We start from the raw sequence: 22,478 nt of genomic DNA, 5'->3' as shown, positions 1-22,478 counted from the left end.
ATTTAATATTTTGTACGAAATAGCTGAACTTGTTGGTGTTTTGACCAAAAAACTTTTTTCATACTTACATGGCTAACGCTGGCTAAGCCTTAGGAAATACGTAAAAACAATGTACTAGAAAATTGTACGAAATCGGGACCATCAGCTAATATATAAGTCAATGAAGAAATTATTATAAGTGAAGTATATTATTACATAATACTAAACAAATTATGTAGAAAGCCTGTATAAATTTGATAGGTTATTTTATTTATGTAAGAAAATGTATCCAATATATTTGATTTACAATAATTATATGCTATCATCATACACACATATAAACAAATATTAATAATAAAGTCGCCTACAATTGATATTAAAAGCAAATATCATGAAATGCTCCAAGTACGGTGATATAATTATTTTATTACATAACAAAATTATAAAGGTTATAAATTTTATATCGTACATAAATATATCTCGAACAAACACAATGATGGTATAGTTTTATAACATGCTTAGATTGTTTGGAATAGATTTCATATAATATATTCTACCGTCAAACAGCAAGACTTGGTATCGTTGTGTTTCGGTTTGAAGGGTGAGTGAGGTAATAATAACAGGAACAAGGGACATTACATCCTAGTTCCCAAGGTTGGTAGTTCATTGGCTATGTGAGTAATGGGTAATATTTTTTACATCGCTAATATTTTTGGGCGGTGGTGACCACTTGCGATCAGGTGGTCCATGTGCATGTCCGTCTGCCTATTTTATAAAAAAAAACTATATTATACGAATTGAATGTTTAATTAATAATAAAATTAAATTCAAGTAACAACATTCAACACTACAATAAATAGTGCGGTTAAGAAAGCAAGTCGCCAGTTTTATCGGACGTCATAAACAGCCTTACGGCACTTGAAGCTTGTTGCCTTTTCGTAGCGGTAATGTAGCACTGCTACGGGAAATTAATTTTAAGCGAAATGTTTTAATACATATTTGATAATTATAGGCTTTGGTAATATTACATTTTATTCAATAAAATTTGTTCACTTGTTTCTAGGAACTTTATCATTTATCATTTATATATAAACGTCTATGTAACATATTTCTGTGGAAAAAATATTGGTTTGTGTACTTCTATGTCATGTATTTACTTAAAAATTGTGTAACTGTTTATTCCCTTAAAAAATAAAAAACAAAAACAAACTGAAATATATGAAATTATAGTATATATGCATAAAAAGTTATCAAAGTTCGCAAAACCAAAAAAATATTCGAGTTTCGACCACAGACGTTACCAGTTTGTACAAACTGCCAGCGCGAGCCGTGACCGAACCCTGACAAAGATATAAGGTGCAGATTGTTTGATATTAATAAAATATCCAAATCCGAGACTACTATATACTTACTATATACTTCAAATTGATAAAATTAATTTTTATATGAAAAACTGCTGATAAAGTGGTTTTGTTGAACGCACTAATTTCAGAAAGTACATGAACGACTAAACCATTTATTATTTGAGTATGATAGTCGATTTATAATCAAACTATTTATATTATTATCATCACGCTGATCGAAAGAAGTGAAGCTGAAACTAAAAATCCAGCTGAAGAAATAAACGAGGGTCAAACATTAGATAATTATACAGCGCCATCTCTTGACGGAAACATCAAACACCGTACACTTTCCTTTTTCAAAAGCAATTGTTATGTTCCTATTTCACGCCCCATTAAGCGACAAGCATGTGATAAGTATGAGTATGACGAAGGGTCAGCATCGGACCACTTGCTTCGAGATGGGTTTTATAGATATTTGTGAACAAAGATTTTGTTTGCAGAAAAAAGAATCCAAGAAATTCAATGATAAGTGTTTCTTATAAGATCTTTCATTTAACAATACATGCCTTAAGTATGTGATTTGTGATTTACTAAAACATAGGTATATATACATACATATAACAATAATTTAGGTGGAGGTCATGCGTTTAAATCCGGTCAAACTTCTTTTTTGGAGTGTTTTAGAGCAAAATAGGTTTTCTTAAATCATAGCACCCTAAAAAATGTTGCGTAACTTACATATGTTTACAACAAAGGGCACTTCTTGTCACAAAAGGTCTGGTAAAGATTCATTACAGCAATAAGGCCGCATTTCAGTATTTTTCTTTTAGTATTTTCATCTTCTTTTTCTCATGTATGAGGCATTTGTTAAGAGTGTTTTATATACCTTTATATGTTCACTTACTTTTTATTATTATACTTAAAATATAATAAAGTAAAGTAATCTTCTTTGAGGAAATATAATAATATTAAAAAATAACCTACAAGTACAATAAGTGGCAGCTTTTGAATGTTATACTACTTTTTGCTCTTTCCTTTTCTTACAAAGAGATCGAGTTTATTCTATCACACCGTCTTTCAATGCCGATTGGTAGATGGATGTTCTTCATCAAGATGGAGTTTCCGTCAAGATGTTTTCTTTCAACGCCGAAATCGAAATAAATTAAGAGTACACTAGTGCTTTACCCGCTTTTGCTCGCGTCATAATTCAGAATTGCTAAATACCAATTTCTATAGTGCATTCTTCAGTCCCTTAGAGGTTGAATTTAAAAAAAATACTTTCTTAGTGCTGTCAGCACTACACCCTTGTGTAAAAGGAACCCATATGGGACTACTATATGAGGAACCCATATGTACCCATTTTTATGGTGCTAACTCCAGTAGTTTCGGATGTGCGTTGATATGTCAATCAGTTAGCCAATAATTCATATATATATATAGCTTATATATATATATTTATTTATAAGCTAAATACCACTCATCACGAGATTTCCTAAATTATGCGCCCGATTGATTTGAAATTTGTCACAGTTGCTCATTTCCTGACGTAGACGCTCACTAACGGATTTTATGCAATATATTTCCAAAATACGTTTTATCTCGTATACTTACATACATAATAAAAATATAATCTTATTTATCTGTGTAAAGCCGGGACGATTAGTTACATAGATATAAAATCTGAAACAACACTATCAATATTTATGAAACCCCAGATTGTCGTATCGTCTGATCGAAGCTACGTATTCTATTTCCTACGATTTAAATGTTTTGCACCAAAAATATTCTGTAATTAATCTCAGTCAGTATAAAAACAAATGGCTTGCATTTCGATGTACGTGACATAAACTAAGCCTTTTGCGTCAAAAACAAAAACGTAAAAAAAATCTACGTTCGGTTCAACATTTACTTTTTTATTCTGTTATATATACTAGGATATTATATAGAATAGAGACGCAAATGTAGGGATGACTTTAGCGTGATCTCATGTTAACAAATTAAATTGTAAATCAAATACGAGTTGTCGAACTAACGCTAAGTTAGCGGTCCAAGTGTTCGTCATCTCGTACGTAGTTGCCGGAACATCTGCATAACTGAGTTGTATTCACCGCAGAACTTTCAATTGTTTATTTAAGTTTACTCAAAACTCATTGACACCTCAGCTGCTCCATTTTTAATATTAATAATTTATGTATTAAAGTAACAATACTATATATATACAAATTTACAAAAAAATAAAAATAAAATAAACACTACTATCTACAAGTTGACTTGGTCAAAGGCGAAGAAGAAGCCGAGATGGCCCAGTGGTAAGAACGCGTGAATCTTAACCGATGATCGTGGGTTCAAACCCGGGCAAGCACCACTGAATTTTCATGTGCTTAATTTGTGTTTATAATTCATCTCGTGCTTAACGGTGAAGGAAAACATCGTGAGGAAACCTGCATGTGTCTAATTTCATTGAAATTCTGCCACATGTGTATTCTACAGCAGCGTGGTGGAATAAGCTCCAAACCTTCTCCTCAAAAGGGAGAGGAGGCCTTAGCCCAGCAGTGGGACATTCACAGGCTGTTACTATCTACAAGTTGCTAATAGTTCTTGCTAATTTTTAAAACATTCGATACAAAAAAATATATAGCCATAACTGGTGATGCGGATTTAAAAGATGTTGATATTTATTGGAAGATTTTATAAATTAAAGAAAAGCAATAAATTAATATGGAGTAAAATAAATAAAAATATACACTTGCGTTGATAAAAAAAAAATATTAATTATTATTTTAACAATATATACGACGTATATATACGTTTCACATCCCAATTTCTCATCTTATAAACATTTTACAGTATTAACATTATTTCGTAACAATACAATATAAAAAACAGGTAACATTTTAAATCCATTAAGAACACATTAAGTTCACAACAATAATATACCGACTATTCCATTACTCGCATTCATAGCCTTTGTACTAACAACATATATCTTGAACCACACTCAAGTTACAAAAACTACACGAGACACCGCATTATTTTAATGCGAACTTGTTAGGAACTATCTGTTTTTAAAAACCAGCTTAGCGCTGTTATGAATTAAATATTAGATTAAATTTAATTCAATAAGTAATTCTTCTCGAATTCTAAAATTACATATATCTAAATAAACACTATATTAATTTTAACAGCTCACCTTTTTGTCTCCAGTACCACATTTATAACACATATATCTTGGTCCCTAATTTCCCTATTTAGCGGCAATGTTGTCGAGTATAAGGAGAATTGTAAATAAATATTAATTTATAATCGCAAAAACTGGAAATTTATTGCAGACCGTGATTGTGAAATAACAGAAAATTATATGCAACGTTGGCCGTAATAATTATAACATTTGCAAGATACGTACATCAAAATAGCGTATCACCGTAAGTCGAGTTTCACCAATTAAATAGACAATGAGTTCTTACAGACTGTTGAATTACCAATTCTTAAACTCAGAAAACCGATTTGTGCGGATAATCGTTGCTCCATTAACAGGGTTTGTATAGATGAAATTACTTTTTAGATTAAGACGAAATAGCTGCTACTTACGTCGTATTTAGAGAGGTGGTTAGTTGAATAAATACGTCTACGCTTGCGAAAACCATTTTACTCGGAACGAAAGGGTAGTCACCCACTCTGATTTTACCTCGGTACAGTTAGGCATTTTGATTACATCGCAATTATATTACATTTAAGATTTAGTAGTACCAGATATACAGGGAACTTTTATTAGAATATAAAGTGGCAGTTATGCCCGATTTAGTACGGATAAAATAAGGATTTCATCGAAAACTAACAGCATATCATGACTTCATTCCAGGTTGAACAATAATATTTTATACGTCGATAATGATTTTGAATGGAATTCGATGGAATCGATGGATTCGATGGATTTCGATGGAAAAATATTGATACCTTGAACTATATTATAGCAATTTTAGTAAGGATATCTACATTAAAAATAAAACATATCCTACGTTATGTGCTTATAATATGGCTGTCTGTAAATGAAAGAAATTTTAAAATTGGTTAAGGAGATTTTGAGTATATCCATTACAGACATAGCATAAAAACTATATATAAAAAAGCAAATCTTTTATCATTATATTATTAATATAGAGTACAGATATGCAAAAAATATGTGAATTTGACAAAATACCATCGCATATCTAAAATTTTTTACTAATTTGTAATGGATAAAAATAGTTATTATAAATGTACCTTAAAAGATACATGCTATCGTCTTTTCCGAAAACCTGTTTAAGACCTACAATTTTCTAGTACTTTAATCTAATGTATCTGCAAAGGTTTAGCCAGCGATAATTTTGTAAGCTTTCAAAAAAATACAAATCCTAACTTTACATAATTATGTATCTTAATATATAACGTAATGTACATAGGTATATTATTATCTTCTATATATTATGTTACATATTTTAATAGAATAACTATAACTTTGAAAGCGCTAATCTCAGTATATAACTGTCCGATTTAAAATTTTTTTTTTATACAGTCAATTTACTATAAAATATTATAAACTATACAACATCACGTTACAACCAATGGGAAGAGAGCATTATCATTAAACGCGGGTGAAAGCGCGAGGAGCAACTAGTATTTAATCTGACGTATAAAAGTTTCTCGTATCTGTCATTTTTTGGCAACATTCGCTTGGAAAGCATAGAGAATTTTCCCTCTAATACTTATTATTAGAGGGATATACTCTATATTAGAGGGAAAATTCGTACTTCGTGGGGAAACCGCTGGCGGAAACTAGTCATAAATAAATGTCCAAATTATTAGCCATGTCCAATAAAAAACTTATGACAATGTATTATTAGTCTTGACATTTGCTTAATAAATTGATTCGTACACAATACACTCGAACAAATACAATAACTGTGTAATCAGCTTGTATCTCTTAGAACGATTTACAAAGTATGTTATTACTTATATATACTCGAAATATTATAAGGGTACTCTTTCTCTCGGATGCCGTTGAACGTGCAAGATGACAAATGTAAAAGATTGAAACTGATGAGCTTTGAAATAAAATATAATTTTGGAAAATCATTGAAGTAAAATATACACACTATTTCGTTTATTAAATAAATAAACCTCAAGTACATACAAGGGAGTGGATAGAGGCCGTGAAGAGCCGTGTTTAGAGGGGCGTGACGGTATAGATAGTTACGCCGTTTACCTTCACGGCATTTTAGTTGGTCTTGCCCTCGAGGCAAACATCGTTTTAGTAATGAATATTAAATAAAAGTACAAACCAAGTGTATCGCTATAGAAATTAATAATAATAATTATGCAAGCAAATAACAAGCGTATTTTTATCGTAAAAGCAAAATATAAGTCGACAGTCGATTAACGCGTTAGTCCACGTAATATAACTAAGTAACTTCACACTCAAACATCATGCACACACATTACATGTATATATAGAAGTATATATCTAACTGCCTCGTTGGTCTAGTGGCTTGATATAAGGACGCAGACCCATTTTCTGTCAGATAATTCTCAGTAGCAGCCCGGAGTCTGGAAGTTGGAAGTGTGTACACTCCCGTGCCTCGGAAAGCACGTAAAGCCGTTGGTCCTGCGCCTGAACTCTTTCCGGTCGTGTCGGATTGCCGTCCCATCGGATTATGAGAGTAAGGGAATAGAGAGTACACCTGTGTTTGCGCACACACTTGTGCACTATAATATCTCGTAGTTGGCTAATCTCTCTTGAGAGTGGCCGCCGTGGCCGAAATCGGTCTGGAGGACCTTATTATTATTATATATAGAAGATAAAAAAGATCGATTGATTGTCATATACATTGAATTGTATATGATTATGCCTCTACATGGAAAAATGTAAGCACGTGATCACTGAATAAATGAAGTATTGTCACACTTATTATGTACATAGAGTCACCGCATAAAAATATATATTTTTATTTCCGGGGAAACCTTTAAGTAATCCCGGAATTCATATCTTACCTCTGCTAATGACACCCAGAGATAATTCCGGAAAAATATTTTCTTATTGTTCCCATTTCGTGTTTCGCAGAGATTTTTATTAATTCTAAACGCAATTACGTTGATCTAATATTTTGCTAATTATAAAAAATCATATGAAATTATATGCTTTAATTCTCTAGAATGATATTAATAATGCTCCTTTGAAGTTTCAATTCATATGTTTATAAACGTATTACAAAAAATAAGCTCTTGTCGAATTCCTTCGTCGCTTATTTTTTCTTTGAATATTTTGACGCCTTTTGACGACGAGGTCATGACTAATTCATTTAAAAATAGGTCCAGTAGCTAGCTTGTTAATAGCAGCATGCACTCGAAACCAGTCGTCCTTTATTTCATCTCCTTGTGGTTGTGTTGGATTATCGTCCAATCAGACTGTATCAGTAAGGGAATTAAATGTACACCAATGTTTTATGAATGCACTTTTGCACTAAACAAATAAAAACCTTCGTATGTGTTATTTCGGTTCATAAACAACAGCGCACGACACGCATCAGATCCTAGCTATATACCTCAATTCGCCAAGATATTCGGAATATCTACGATCAATAGATACGCCGATGATTACACACACAAGGATATACATAGTTTGTATTTTCGCTGTATAATATTTTAAATATTATATTAAAAAACCTATTATACGAAATTTGAAAGCTAATAATATGTTTTTCTTTTGTTTTAGCCACTGACAACTGAAAAAGAAGTTACTCAAAGGTAAGTAACTAAAAATAATTAGTGTTCATTAGTAAGAACATTATATTTTAATAACCAGCTATGATAACTACTATACTTCTGTTTCCACACCAAATAGAGACTAAATGTGTAAACACATTTTGGCAAACGGAGTTTTGTTGGTGATAAAATAGAGCATAACCGTTGCATTATTATATAACGATATCTTCTGGCGAACGCTTGTAAAACCTTATTAATTTCACCAAAACATAGCATGGTTAACAATTTCAGTGCTCAGTACCAAGAGGGGATGCAGCTACTAAGCTTATGCTGCCTTAATAGCTAGCCAGTTGTAAAAGTTCACATAATACGTGTAACTAAGACTGCTATCATAACAAATAATAATAAAACTACAAACCCCCCTCGAGTAGTATGGAGTTGCTCGAGTCCGACTTATACTTACTTTTTATAGTCATAATTTTAAATTCATTTTATATTACTAAAGTTCTAAGTACATAGATATAATATGTAAGTAAATGAGCTAATAAAAATAAAGCAATGTTGGTTGTTAAATGAAATTGAAAGCAATAAAAAAACATTTCGGGTCACAATAATGTTGTACGTTGGGAAGTCCCTTCGTCTGAAGCCAAACTCGGGTCAGGTCATGCTTTCCATATTTTTTTTTTTTTATAGAATAGGAAGGTGGACGAGCATGTGGGCCACCTGATGGTAAGTGGTCATCAAACGCCCTTAGACATTGACATTGTAAGAAATGTCAACCATCGCTTATAGCCAATGCGCCACCAACCTTGGGAACTAAGATTTTATGTCCCTTGTGCCTGTAATTACACTGGCTCGCTCATCTTTCAAATCGGAACGCAACAATACTAAATATTGCTGCTTAGCGGTAGAATATCAGATGAGTGGGAGGTACCTACCCAACCCGTTGCACAAACCCTACCACCTAGTAAAATGTTCTAATCCAGCTTGCAAAATTTACCTTAACAAACTAACTAACAAACATATGCAAGTTAAATAAAAGCTTGTTAAAATAAAAATGATAAAAATCGTAACGTTACTACAAGCGTACAAAGGGTATTATTTTATCCACTAAAAATGCTAATTAATACAACGTATATAAGCGATACAGTTACACTACAGCTAAAGTTAATAAATTAACATATAACTGTAATTAGTATGAGTTATTTTAATACTCTGTTCTTGAACAAAAATTAATTATTAATCATAACAGAAATTGGAATCTAGAGAGCAATTAATTTATCGTAGAATAAATTCAACTTCGCACGAATCATTGTTTGAGAATCTTCGAATTATACTCTTTTCGAAGTTTTAAGATTAAAATGATCTTGAAATTCAATTAAAGGCAGTTATAAATCTTATTTTATTTATTGAAATCCTTGTACATAATTGATTTTGGGAGTGATGGTGGTGTTCTTCAGACCGATTTCGGCCACGGTGTTCAATCTCAAAAGAGATTAGCCAACTGCGCAGGACATATGTGCACAAGTGTAAAAATACATATGCACTCATTATTCCTTCATTCTCATAATGTGATAGGACGGCTATCCGACACGATTTAAAAGATTTTAAACGCAGAACCAACGGTTTTACGAGCTTTCCGAGCCACGGAAGTGTATTTATTTCCAACTTCCAGACTCCGGGCTGCTACTGAGATTTTTCGACAGAAAAACCCAAGATTTTTTTCAGGATATATAGTCACTATACCAACGAGGCAGTCGATTTTTTATTATATATATATTGTAATTCCGCCTGGATAAATTGCTTTTAAATAATTATTACACAAGTGTACCGAAATCCTGCCAGAAATATGTTATTTAATATTAAGCTTTGGCTTTGTTTGATTCGTTTGACTATGTATATAACATATTTAATAATAGCATGGAAGTTGCCCGGATTTGAAATTGCATTCTTCAGTTATGAGTCTCGTTCTAACCATTGAACTATCTCTCTCGGCTTTAACATTATTGAATTTAAATCTAATATTACTCAGTCGAACAAGAATCTTGTTAAAGATCCCAGTCTATCTCAACATTGCGTTGTTACAATGCTGCAGACGTCTCACCGACAAGCCTGGAACCGCTAACAAGTCTGTCTGATTGAATCTCATTACACAATACCATTCAACCTTTTAACCGTAAAGTATTGAGTGTACTAGCACGACTAAGCGAAGCGAATGCGATGCAGAATTCTTCTATGAATTGAGCTCACAACTATTTAATTTATTGTATGTCTTAGTTTTTTTTATTTTACTCGCATATAATTAAGAAAAAATTCTTAAGCACAATTCTACTATACAAACAGCAGCTTAAGCTTAGCCATCTCAAGAGGGATCTTATTTGGATTTAGTACCCAAATATGAAATTTAAATTTAGGATTATTGTACCTGTAGTTAAGGCATATAAAAGTTTTTTAATATATGTTTATAATTCATCTTGTGCTTCAGGTGATATCGTGATGCAACCTGAATGTGACAAAATTCACGCATTCTGGCCACCTCGGGTCATATAAACAACCAGATTCCTCTTTAAAAGTTCTAAATGATTATCTAATTAATAATGTTACTAGAATACATAAAATTAAATTACTTTGATGGTTTTATAATAATAAGAATTAATCGATAAATACGTTTTAATTGTGTTGCTGTCATATACACAAGCATTCCAAATTCAGGCAAATAATATTATAGCTTAATATTAGGTCCTTACATATGGAAGTGGCGTTTTGTACGGGAGGAATATAAAGTCATTTTTTTTTGTAAAATATATTTAATTAATCAAAGTATGCACCGTTGTTATTTATGCACTTTTTCCATCTCATAGGTAATTCATTGATCCCTTTAATAAAAAAAAAACCATGAGGGCGAGAATCAATAAACTATTTGAAGGTGGTTTGGACTGCCACATCGGAGTTGAATTTTTTTCCTTGTAAATAGTTGTCTCAATTCCGGAAAAAATAGTAATCTGTTGGAGCAAGATCCGGGGAGTACGGTGGATGTCAGAGAGATTCCAATTGTAGCTCATCTAACTTAGTGGTTGTTTATTGTGCAGTGTGTGGTCTTGCATTGTCGTGAAGCAGCAGTGGCCTAGAGCAATTGACCAATTTCGGTTCTTTAGCAGCTAGTTCTTCCTTCATGGTTTGCAGTTGCTGACAATAGATATCTGCCGTAATCGTTTGGCCAGATTTTAGAAAGCTGTAGTGAACGACACCGGCGCTAGTCCACCAAACACTCACACGTAACTTTTTCTGAGTCAATTTTCGTTTAAGGCAGGATTTGGCTGGGTATCTAGAGTTCATCCATTACGACGAGCGCTTCCGATTATCGTACAGTATCCACTTTTCATCACAAGTAATGATTCGATTTAAAATCCCTTCATTATTATGTTGGTTTAGCAAAGTAACACAGCAGTCGACGCGTGTCTGCAAGTTCGATTCACTCAATTCATGAGGTAACTATCGTTCAAGTTTTTTTACTTTCCCGATTTGCTTCAAGTGGATTAATACACTTTTATCACTTACCCCGAAGCCTGCAGCTATCTCTGAAGTGCTTTGTGATCCGCTTCCATAATAGCCTTTAATTCTTCGTTTTCCACTTTGGTCTCCGGCCGTCCACGGGGTTGGTTCTGAAGGTCGAAATTTCGCAAACGAAAACGTTGAAACCAAAAACGTACCGTGCTTTCTTTTGCGATACCAGCGCCGTACACATCATTAATCCTTCGAGCTGTTTCTGCAGCACTGGTGCCACGGTAGAACTCGTACTCGTATGTATACCGATATTTCATGTTTTTCAATAAGCGACGCCAAATAAAAAAATAATGAGGAAAAAAACAAATGAATGACTGTTTTCAAAACTCAAATGTACCAGCTAAATTAATTTATAAATTTGGAATTCTTAACCAAAGAGGAGATATTTCAGATCAAAAGCGTTTTGTCGTACTGACCAGTACGACAAAACGCTAATTTCATATGTAAGGACCTAATATGTTACCTAATACGTTTTATGTTGAGTTTGATGTTAATTGTTTCGTTGGTCTAGTGATTATTTAAGGCCTCGCGCTGCCGTACGCACTATAGAGGAGCGCGGGGGGGGGTGTGTGAGATTACCTTCGCCCCCTGAGGAGAGCTCAACCGAGCCATGAGCGGAGCACAGCACGGGAGAGCTCTCCGATCCGTGTCATCCAGTTGCCATTGCAGTGGTTTTAGTGGGTAAGAACCCCACATAACCTAGTCCCCCCCCCATGAAAGCCGGGTACCTTTCTGAAGGTTTCCAATGCCTGAAAAAAACAAGTGTTTATCTAAGAATACAGATTCCATTTATCAAAGAGCGGGTCAGGGCAGTTATAAGTTATAGGGTTATGTGTCACGAAATTATGTTTAGCAGCTCGAAGTTTCGAAGTATTAACATTCACGTACCTCAAAGGTACAGAGAGTGCCCTTGTATTTGCACACTTAATCATTATTTTAGTTCCTGTACAGTCTACCATCATCCATTGGGAATAACCGAATTCGTTGAGCTCAACGTCGTCATATAATAATAATAATAATAATATAATAACTTTTATTTCAGACCATAAAACAAAAAATAATAAAAATATGTTAGTTAATAAGAAAGAAAGCCTATCCTATATTAGTGCCTATTTTAACTTAAATTACCTAAAACCGATCTACCTATCTAACTCTAGTTGTAACCGATGTGAGCACTATTCCAGCCCATCCAGAGAGGGCTTTCTAGCTTACCAGCCAATGTGCTGAGGAGGGCGTTATTGCTGCCCACTAGACTGGTCATCATAGACGTAACACGCTAGCGCATTATCGCATTTCTATACATATTAAAAACTTTTCGTATATTCTCATCTATACTTATATTATAAATGAGAAAGTAAATCTATTATGCTTTCACGGCTAAGCCACTGAACGGTTTTGATCAAATTTGGTATGAAGGAAGCTTGGACCCCAAGAATACAACAACACGCAAGCCACGTTCGGAAGCTAGTTTAAAAATAAATTAGTTAATTACCATGTTTAACAAGTTATAATGCTTTATTGCGTTTGTCGACTACTAATAATATATTTTCAATTTTTTTCTTTTATAAATATAACTTAATTATTTATTTTGGAGGTGTAATCCTTTTGACGCAAACGCTGTTCTGGATTTTTTTCAAGAGTTTGTCTCCGATTTTTTTTTTATAGAATAGGATGGTGGACGAGCATATGGGCCACCTGATGGTAAGTGGTCACCAAACGCCCTTAGACATTTAGCATTGTAAGAAATGTCAACCATCGCTTATAGCCAATGCGCCACCAACCTTGGGAACTAAGATTTTATGTCCCTTGTGCCTGTAATTACACTGGCTCACTCACCCTTCAAACCGGAACACAACAATATTAAGTATTGCTGTTTTGCGGTGGAATATCTGATGAGTGGGTGGTACCTACCCAGACGAGCTTGCACAAAGCCCTACCACCAGTAAATTAATTAGTATTGATGTATTTTCTATTCTCTGTAATTAAATATATATAAATATTTCTGCTTTTTTCGTTTTACCTAGCCACATGGGTGTGATAGATACATAATGTCTCTAGGGTTTTCTGTAGTTTCACTCGATTATAGAAGATAATGAGGTAAACAATTTATAACAAATTTTCTGAATTACACAGACTTTATAAATGACTAGCTTCCCGTGGCAAGGTGTGAGCAAAATTTCATGATGATCGGTTGAGAAGTTAAGGGGTGAAAACGTAACAAACCAACAAACTCAATTTCGTATTTATATTAGTTAGAATTGTAGTAGCAACCAGTGTTAAATTTTTTTTCACCTTCAAAAGATTTAGTAAACATTTATTTTGTTCATATCAATGAAAAGGGTGTCAAAACATCAAAGTATCCTTCCGTAAGGTGGGGCTTAGTTATTTGTATCTACTGAGCTGTACCTTTTCTTTACGATTTTCCGTATCATAAATAACACGAAAGAAATATTCAAGCAACGTGTTGCATGAAAATATCCGATGAAACATGTTTTCTATTATGTCACTATTTCTTTGTTATTACAGAAATATATAGTAAGGGAGACGAAGGATTGATCACACATGAGGTTTATATTTTGTCTTTTAATATCAAATAATGATAGGCGATATTGACTATAATAATTATAATATTTAAATGATATACGTGTCAAAATACCGTAGCACCGCAAGTGAGATACGAAGTGACTTCTTACAAATGAAAATTTAAAAACATTGTTAAATGTTGATAGTTTTTATTACAATATAATAGATGGCGTTAGTAATAAGTATCTGAATAGCATATATTTAACGCAAAATTATAGCATGTGCCTAGTAGCTTTGGTTTTGTTGTGACCCAGTTTTAGAAGTGACGTGCTTGGAAGTTGAGTTTCAACCATACCACTGTTGATTAAGTCAATCAATTTATTCGATATTTAAGTTGTCAAATTTAATGATTCCTTAATATTGATTTGAGATATAAAGAATAAATCAATACGGCTTATTATTTCATATTCATATCGCCTTATCGTTTAAGCTGTTAGAAATGTTAACCATCCATTTCAATCTTTGGAACACTGGCTCACTCACCCAGTCAAACCGGTACACAACAATACTAAACTTCTGTCATATAGTAGAATATGTGTGGCTACCTAGATGGGCTAGCACAAACGCCTAATAAATGTACATTTATATAAACATTAGATAATGTACATGATATATAAACATTAGAAACATAATTACATATCTCACGCAATATACGATATACATTCTCTATTTAATCACATAATCCTTATTGCAGTCTGTTGAATAAAATTCTTCCCCGACACGACATTTAAATATAATTTCCTTATTACGTTTAATTTTAATGCGGGAGAATATTTAACGCCATTCCATTTGTACAGGGCATTTATTTTTAAACCACATTTAAGCTGTAGGTGGTTTAATGGTTTTAGGTTGGTGCTTATTTAAGAAAAACACTTACAAAAAAAATCCGACCGTAATTGTTTGATTTGATAATGGTTCTACTTGTTCTAAATTCAAAATTGCATTTTTTGCTTATATCTTGTTTAGCATATGATGCCCGGTTCTTATATTTAATGAATCATTTATGTAATCGGTTAATGAGTCATCGACGTAATAATATATTTTTTTCTTCTTCTGCTTCGTCGTGACACTCGTGTCAGAGCGGTCGTGGCCGCCATGTAGTATTACGAATGGTTCGGCGCAGATGTTATTCGCCTCACGAGCCTTCGCCATATGTCCCTATTAGTGGTGAGCCTGGTGCACTCATGAAAAGGACGATGATGGTTTTTTTACATGCGACTTATAAGTTACGAAACGTTTTTTATATATATTTTTTATATATACTATGTAGACGGACGAGCATATGGGCAACCTGATGGTAAGTGGTCATCCACGCCTATAGACATTGGCATGGTAAGAAATGTTAACCATCGCTTACATCGCCAATGCGCCACCAACCCTGGGAACTAAGATGCTATGTCCCTTGTGTCTGTAATTATACTGGCTCACTCACCCTTCAAACCGTAACACAACAATACCAGGTAATGCTGTTTTGCGGTAGAATATCTGATGAGTGAGTGGTATGTACCCAGACGAGCTTGCTCTAAGCTCTACCACCAGTAAACATGAATAGTTTCGAATTACTATTCATTATAATAAATAATTTACCACGACCATACAAACTGTTAAAGATAAGTGCTGATTGTATAATGTGTAATATGTTAGTAAAAAAAAAATTCGACTCTTTTAATACCTATATTCCAGGACGGCGAGTAAAATATTAAATATCCATACAAAAATCATAACGCGGAAAAATATCTCAAAACTGAATCTCTGTAATCAAATATTTACTTTCAAATGGAATATATCATTTTTAAAAAGTTAAAATGTCACACTACAATTTTCCAAACGTTCATTTCCCCTTCAGCAAGCAAGCCACGTTCCTGGAACACGAATTTCCCTTCGATAGAATCCCCACTGGACTATAACCGTTAGATATTGAATGCTGCTTGCATATAAGATATGCCTGCTGGGCATTTTCGCATAACGTACCTATTTTTTGCATACACCCTTCTTGAAATTCCATTTATGAATATTCTATGCTTTTTTTTAAGTTTGCTTAAAATTAAAATAATTAAAAACCTACACATGTCACATGTCAAAAATAGGACCGGAAACATAGGCATAAAATATTAAAAATCTAATTAAAAAATTTATAGTCATATATTAACCCAAAAATTTAGACTATTTTGCCACTTGAAAATAAATGCAGGCATTTAAAACAAACAGTATAGTAGAAATACGAAAAGTACAGACAACTTGTTTAGTGACATTATAATACGAAACGATACGAAACAATTTGCTTCCCCGTTTCTGATACGCACCGCTAAGATCTGGAATACCCTCCCGACCTCCGTTTTTCCCACCACCTACAATATACCTTCCTTTCTACTTTCAAGTCTAGAGTGAATAGACATCTTCTAGGCAAGCGCACTCCATCTGAGATTGTATCACTTTCCATCAGGTGTGATAACAGTCAAGCGCTAGCTTATGTATATATATATATATATATATATAAGTAGGCGGACGGACAAATGGACCGCGTGATGGTAAGTAGTCACCACCGAAGATAGACATTGTTGCCGAAAGAAATATTAACCATCCCTTGCAACCTTTACTGGTGGTAGAGCTTTGTGCAAGCTCGTTTGGGCTTGGTTACCACCCACTTATCAGATATTCTACCGCAAAACAGCAGTTTGGTATTGTTGAGTTCCGGTTTGAAGGGTGAGTGTGCCAGTTTAATTACAGGCACAAGGGAAATAACATCTTAGTTCCCAATGTTGGTGGCGCATTGGTGATGTAAGCGATGGTTAACATTTCTTACAATGCTTATGTCTATGGGCGTTGGTAACTACATACCATCAGGTGGCCCATATGCTCGTCCGGCTCTTTATTCTTTAAAAAAAATCACCAATGCGTCGTCACCAACCTTTAGAACTTGTGCCTGAAATTTCACTGGCTCACGCCTCGTCAAACCAGAACACAACAATACTAATTGCTGATTGGCGGTAGAATATCTTATGAGTGGCTGGTAACCAAGTATATATAATCATCTTTTACAAACAATTGTATTAAATGCGATGATAGTAAATTTAGGGTAAGCCGTAATGGCCTTTAATTGAAAGTGAAATTGGTATATAAGTGAAATAAATTGTTGTGCATGGGTTATTGGTGCTTTTATTCGCAATTCTTATGATTATTAATATATAAGTATGGTTGTTTTTTTTTTAAATAATGTAATAATGTCTCTTTATTCACTGACATATATAATTATCGTAATAATAAATAGAAGCCGAGATGGCCCAGTGGTAAGAACGCGTGAATCTTAACCGATGGTCATGGGTTCAAATCCGGGCAAGCACCACTGAATTTTCATGTGCTTAATTTGTAATTATAATTCATCTCATGCTTGACGGCGAAGGAAAACATCGTGAGGAAACCTACATATGTCTAATTTAACTAAAATTCTGCCACATGTGTATTCCACCAACCCGCATTGGAGCAGCGTAGTGGAATAAGCTCCAAACTTTCTTCTCAAAAATGGGAGGAGGCCTTAGCCCAGTAGTGGGACATTAACAGGCTGTTACTGTAATAAATATTATAGTATAATCTTTTGACATATCTTGTTTTTATGTTACACATTGTTTATTTTATCGACTGTTGGCATTATATTCTTTAAAATGTCGTTAAAAACGAAATATCAACATTAAAATTCATAATAATAATTCACCAAACCGCATTAGATCAGATTAAATTGAGCTCAGTCACATGTTGCTACTTTATTTTTTAATTTAACAATAATGTTCGAAGTCTAAATAACATTGTTTGGCAAGTTTATTTTGATTTGATTTAATGATGAAACCATTTTTATAACTAAAACTCTTTGAATGACGATCTAAGCAATTTGACCAAATTAAAATTTCAACCGATTTGTCTTTTACCCTATTCCATTACTATATCTCCCAACTTCGTCGTTTTCGTTCCTCACAAAGTCATTTCCGAAACTCTCAACGTAACTAAATCGTGGAGACCACGATAGATTCAGCCGAATGGCACTCAAAGTGCTGTCTGAACAAATACAGCTTAATTCAATTTTTCATTTCGAATTCGTTTGCAAAATTTTCACTAAATTTCAAATGCAGCTCGTACTCCAGTTATAAATCTGAACCAGATATCTGGTGAAATTATTGGATATTTCTTAGGAAAACCTATTACCCAAAAAGAAAAATCTGTTGCACGGTGAAATAGGTAACTAAAGCGCCATTTTTAAAAGTTGAGATTGCGCAATAAATTGTGGATTTTGATCAATCGTGAACTTAAATATAATGTTTCATCGTTTATAAAAACAGGAAAAATAAATAAAGTCTTTATTTTTTTTTTGTACTCTACGTCATATTTAGCTTAACTGAAGTACCATTTATCGAATAAAATAACTACTAAAAGGACTTATAATACTAAAAGGAATATATTTATAAGAAATACGATAAAAAAAATATAAGTACGAGTAAATGCCGTTACGGGAGGCCCGCCAGGTGTGAAGCATTGAAATTTGGTTATTGAACGAATTTATAATTAAAGTATAGAAATAAATGAAAATTGAGTAAAATAACTACAAACAGAGTTTGAGGAGAAAGAGGTTGAGGAGAAGGGCCATGCCGTTTGACGTCACGGCATACCCGCCAGTAGATGTTTCACGTCACAAAAATATAATGTGATTTAATTATCCATCAACAAAACAAATTTAACTCACTTAAGTATTAAAACATCCATTATCAGAAATCAAAGTAAGAAATGAACCAATTATCCGGTTCCAAGAATCAATTTGGAGTTGACAAGTCAATTACACAGTAACCCAGAGACAGGTTTAATTTATAGCTAAGAATGCCTTTTATGCCAGACTAACGACGCGGTTAAGGTAAAATGGATGTTACAAGACAATTAAGGCACCTATGAAAAACTTACCTATAACATTATCAACTTTTAATGATCGCTTTAAAAGACACCATTAATCAGCTTTTTATTGAGTTGCCATCCACTATTACTACGTGTGTTATTCTGTGCCTGTGTGTGTTAAATAATTTCGCTATATATGAATGGAAAATAAAAGTCCCACCGCTGGACACCATCTTCTCTAAAGAATTGTTTTTAATGTTCTACAAAAAAAACATCTAAATTGGATGTTAAAATAAAAATATTACGCTAAAATTCATTTCAAAATGTGTCTCAGATCGGCGAATCACTTAATAGGAAGTACCTTCACTTACACTATAAGTTATTAATTCAATGCTCCAAATTTTCTTTCATTCAGGATAAATAATAATAATTTAATTGTATTTAATATTCATATATATGTAATTAATTATTGAAGTAACGATTGAGTTCTGTTATTTATTGAATTTGCGTTTCGAAGTGGTAATAATTTTAAATTAAATTAAATCTTATAAAATGGCTCTGACTAGAACATACCTTTAAGAGTAAAGTATATTTTGATTTTGATTTATCTTGAGATCTATATTATTCTGCTTGAATAAATTCTCGAAGTTAATTTCTTAGTTATTTTAGTGTATATTTCTTGAAACATTTTCTTACAAGCTACATCATTAGGATCTAATTCAGAGTAAAATACATTATAAGTAATTATAAACACAAATGTTTATACTTCAAAACTCGCGTATACTAATATTATCTCGAAAATTTAATGAACTTAGTATCTCATTTTGAAAGGTTACAGTACTAGTAACAGCCTGTTAATGTCCCAATGCCGGGCTAAGGACTTCTCTCCCTTTTGAGGAGAAGGTTTGGAGCTTATTCCACCACGCTGCTCCAATGCGGGTTGGTAGCATACACATGTGGTAGAATTTCAATGAAATTAGACACATGCAGGTTTCCTCATGATGATTTCTTTCGCCGTCAAGCACGAGATGAATTATAAACACAAATTAAGCACATAAAAATTTAGTGGTGCTTGCCCGTTTGAACCCACGATCATCGATTAAGATTCACGCGTTCTAACCACTAGGTCATCTCGACTTCTTGAAAGGTTAAGGTCAATGATCTCTGTTTCTGATCCTCATACTTCATAATTTACGCAGTTTAATTGATTTTAACTAATTATTTTCGAGAGTAATTTGATATTTAAACGAATAATGAACTATATTTTAATAAATAAAAATTCTTTAATAAGAATTTGACTTATTAAAGTTTGTCACATTAACTAACCTCATCGTTGAATGTCAATAGATGCGCTGGTTATATTACAGTGCACAAGAGTGTGAGTAAACACAGGTGCACTCTATTCCCTAACTCTTTTAATCTGATGGGACAACAATCCAACACGACCGAAATGAGTTCAGGCGCAGGACCAACAGCTTTACGTACGTTCCGAGTGTTCACACTTCCAACTTCCAGACTCCGGGCTGCTACTGAGAATTTTCGACAGAAAACACAATAATATTTACTGCTCCGACTAGGGATTTGAACCCAGGTCCTCGGGGTCTGCCGCCTTATATGCAGCCACTAGACCAACGAGGCAGCCAGAAATAAGTTCCATAATGACTCTGGCATTCAGAATCTAATGGAACGAAAATCTAACACGACCGGAGAAAGCTCAAATGGAAAGTTCCGAAAGCACCGAAAGCACCAACCATGGTCCTTTCGGCGGTAATGAAAAAAACTGGTGCTTGCCCGAATTCGAAAGCCCTTACAACTCTGATAACAAAAATAGAAACGTTTAACATTTATTAAAATAATTCAACATAATATTGTCATAGGAAATATAAAAAAATAAACGAATAAAAATGACAGTATTTATTTAATACTAATATGTTGAAAAACACGAAGCCTCTACTAAGCGTGCAATTAGTGAGAATCAAAACGACAAAGCAGGACAATAGCCCTCCGTCTCTGGTTTAATTCGCAGACGTCAATGCGTACCGTGTAATATGATCTAATGATGTCGGCGAAAACGAGGCCTGATGGATAAAATATTTCAGTAAAGTAAATCTACTCAGATATTAAAAATATTTCTAGTAGATTTCAATCAAAATATTAATTATATATATAGGATATCACCCTATTCATTTTACACGGAAGCATTCTAAAGTTTCGCTATTAGTTAATATATATTTTTATATTTTTCGTCTACCCGCGTATAAGAGGGAGGGGCAGGCATTAGATAGCCTTGTTGTTAAATCAGGTATAACTTTATGACAGAACATATGGCAACGCCATTTGGGTAGATACCGTCACATATTCTACCGCCTAGTAAAATATTTAGTATTGTTATGTTCTAATTTGAAAGGTGATTGAGCGAGTGTATTTACAGGTACAAGGTACATTTGGTTGATTGATTGATTGCGCCACAGGTTCCCAATGTGTACGACGATTAATATTAAAAAAATCTAAATTTCACCAAAATCCATCAATTTGCGTAATTGTATAAACACATTTATAATATTAGTAGGATTCGAAAAAAGCGAGGTCAATGATTTGTTGAGTATTTTGATAAATTTAAATAAAAATACCGAGATTCATATAAATTAGATGAGACGTGTTCTTAAAAAGGTGTTTATTTTTGGAGCTCCAAAAAAATTATCGAAATCCAAATTATTTGAGCTTGATCAAAATTTCAAGGCCAATTTTATCAATCCATTAAAAGCTCTTCACATCTATCACATGTACTGAATAACAGTAACAGCCTGTGAATGTCCCACTGCTGGGCTAAAGGCCTCCTCTCCTCTTTTTGAGGAGAAGGATTGGAGCTTATTCCACCACGCTGCTCCAGTGCGGGTTGGTGGAATACACATGTGGCAGAATTTCAGTGAAATTAGACACATGGAGGTTTCCTCACGATTTTTTCCTTCACCGTCAAGCACGAGATGAATTATAAATACAAATTAAGCACATGAAAATTCAGTGGTGCTTGCCCGGGTTTGAACCCACGATCATCGGTTAAGATTCACATGTTCTTACCACTGGGCCATCTCGGCTCTCAATGTACTGAATACGAGGCACTATTTCTTTTTGCTTTTAAATCTTACAAACAAGTACACACAGACTAATCAGTTCCCATGTCCATCCTGACGTTTGTTTAGCCAATCTGTGCCCGTAATGGGGGGGCCGGCACAACTGCGGTTTACAATTAACTCGGATTGCCTGATTTCAATTGCTCTGTACTACGCTTCTGACCAATATCTTCTAATCACTAGTAGTGGACTTGTATGCCCATATTGAGGATTGATTGCGTTTAGTAATTAAATCTAATTTGAATATTACGTCAGTATAACATGTATA

The sequence above is a fragment of the Nymphalis io genome, chromosome 15, assembly GCF_905147045.1.
Source record: "Nymphalis io chromosome 15, ilAglIoxx1.1, whole genome shotgun sequence".
Lineage (NCBI taxonomy): Eukaryota > Metazoa > Arthropoda > Insecta > Lepidoptera > Nymphalidae > Nymphalis > Nymphalis io.
This window is presented reverse-complemented; position numbering follows the sequence as displayed.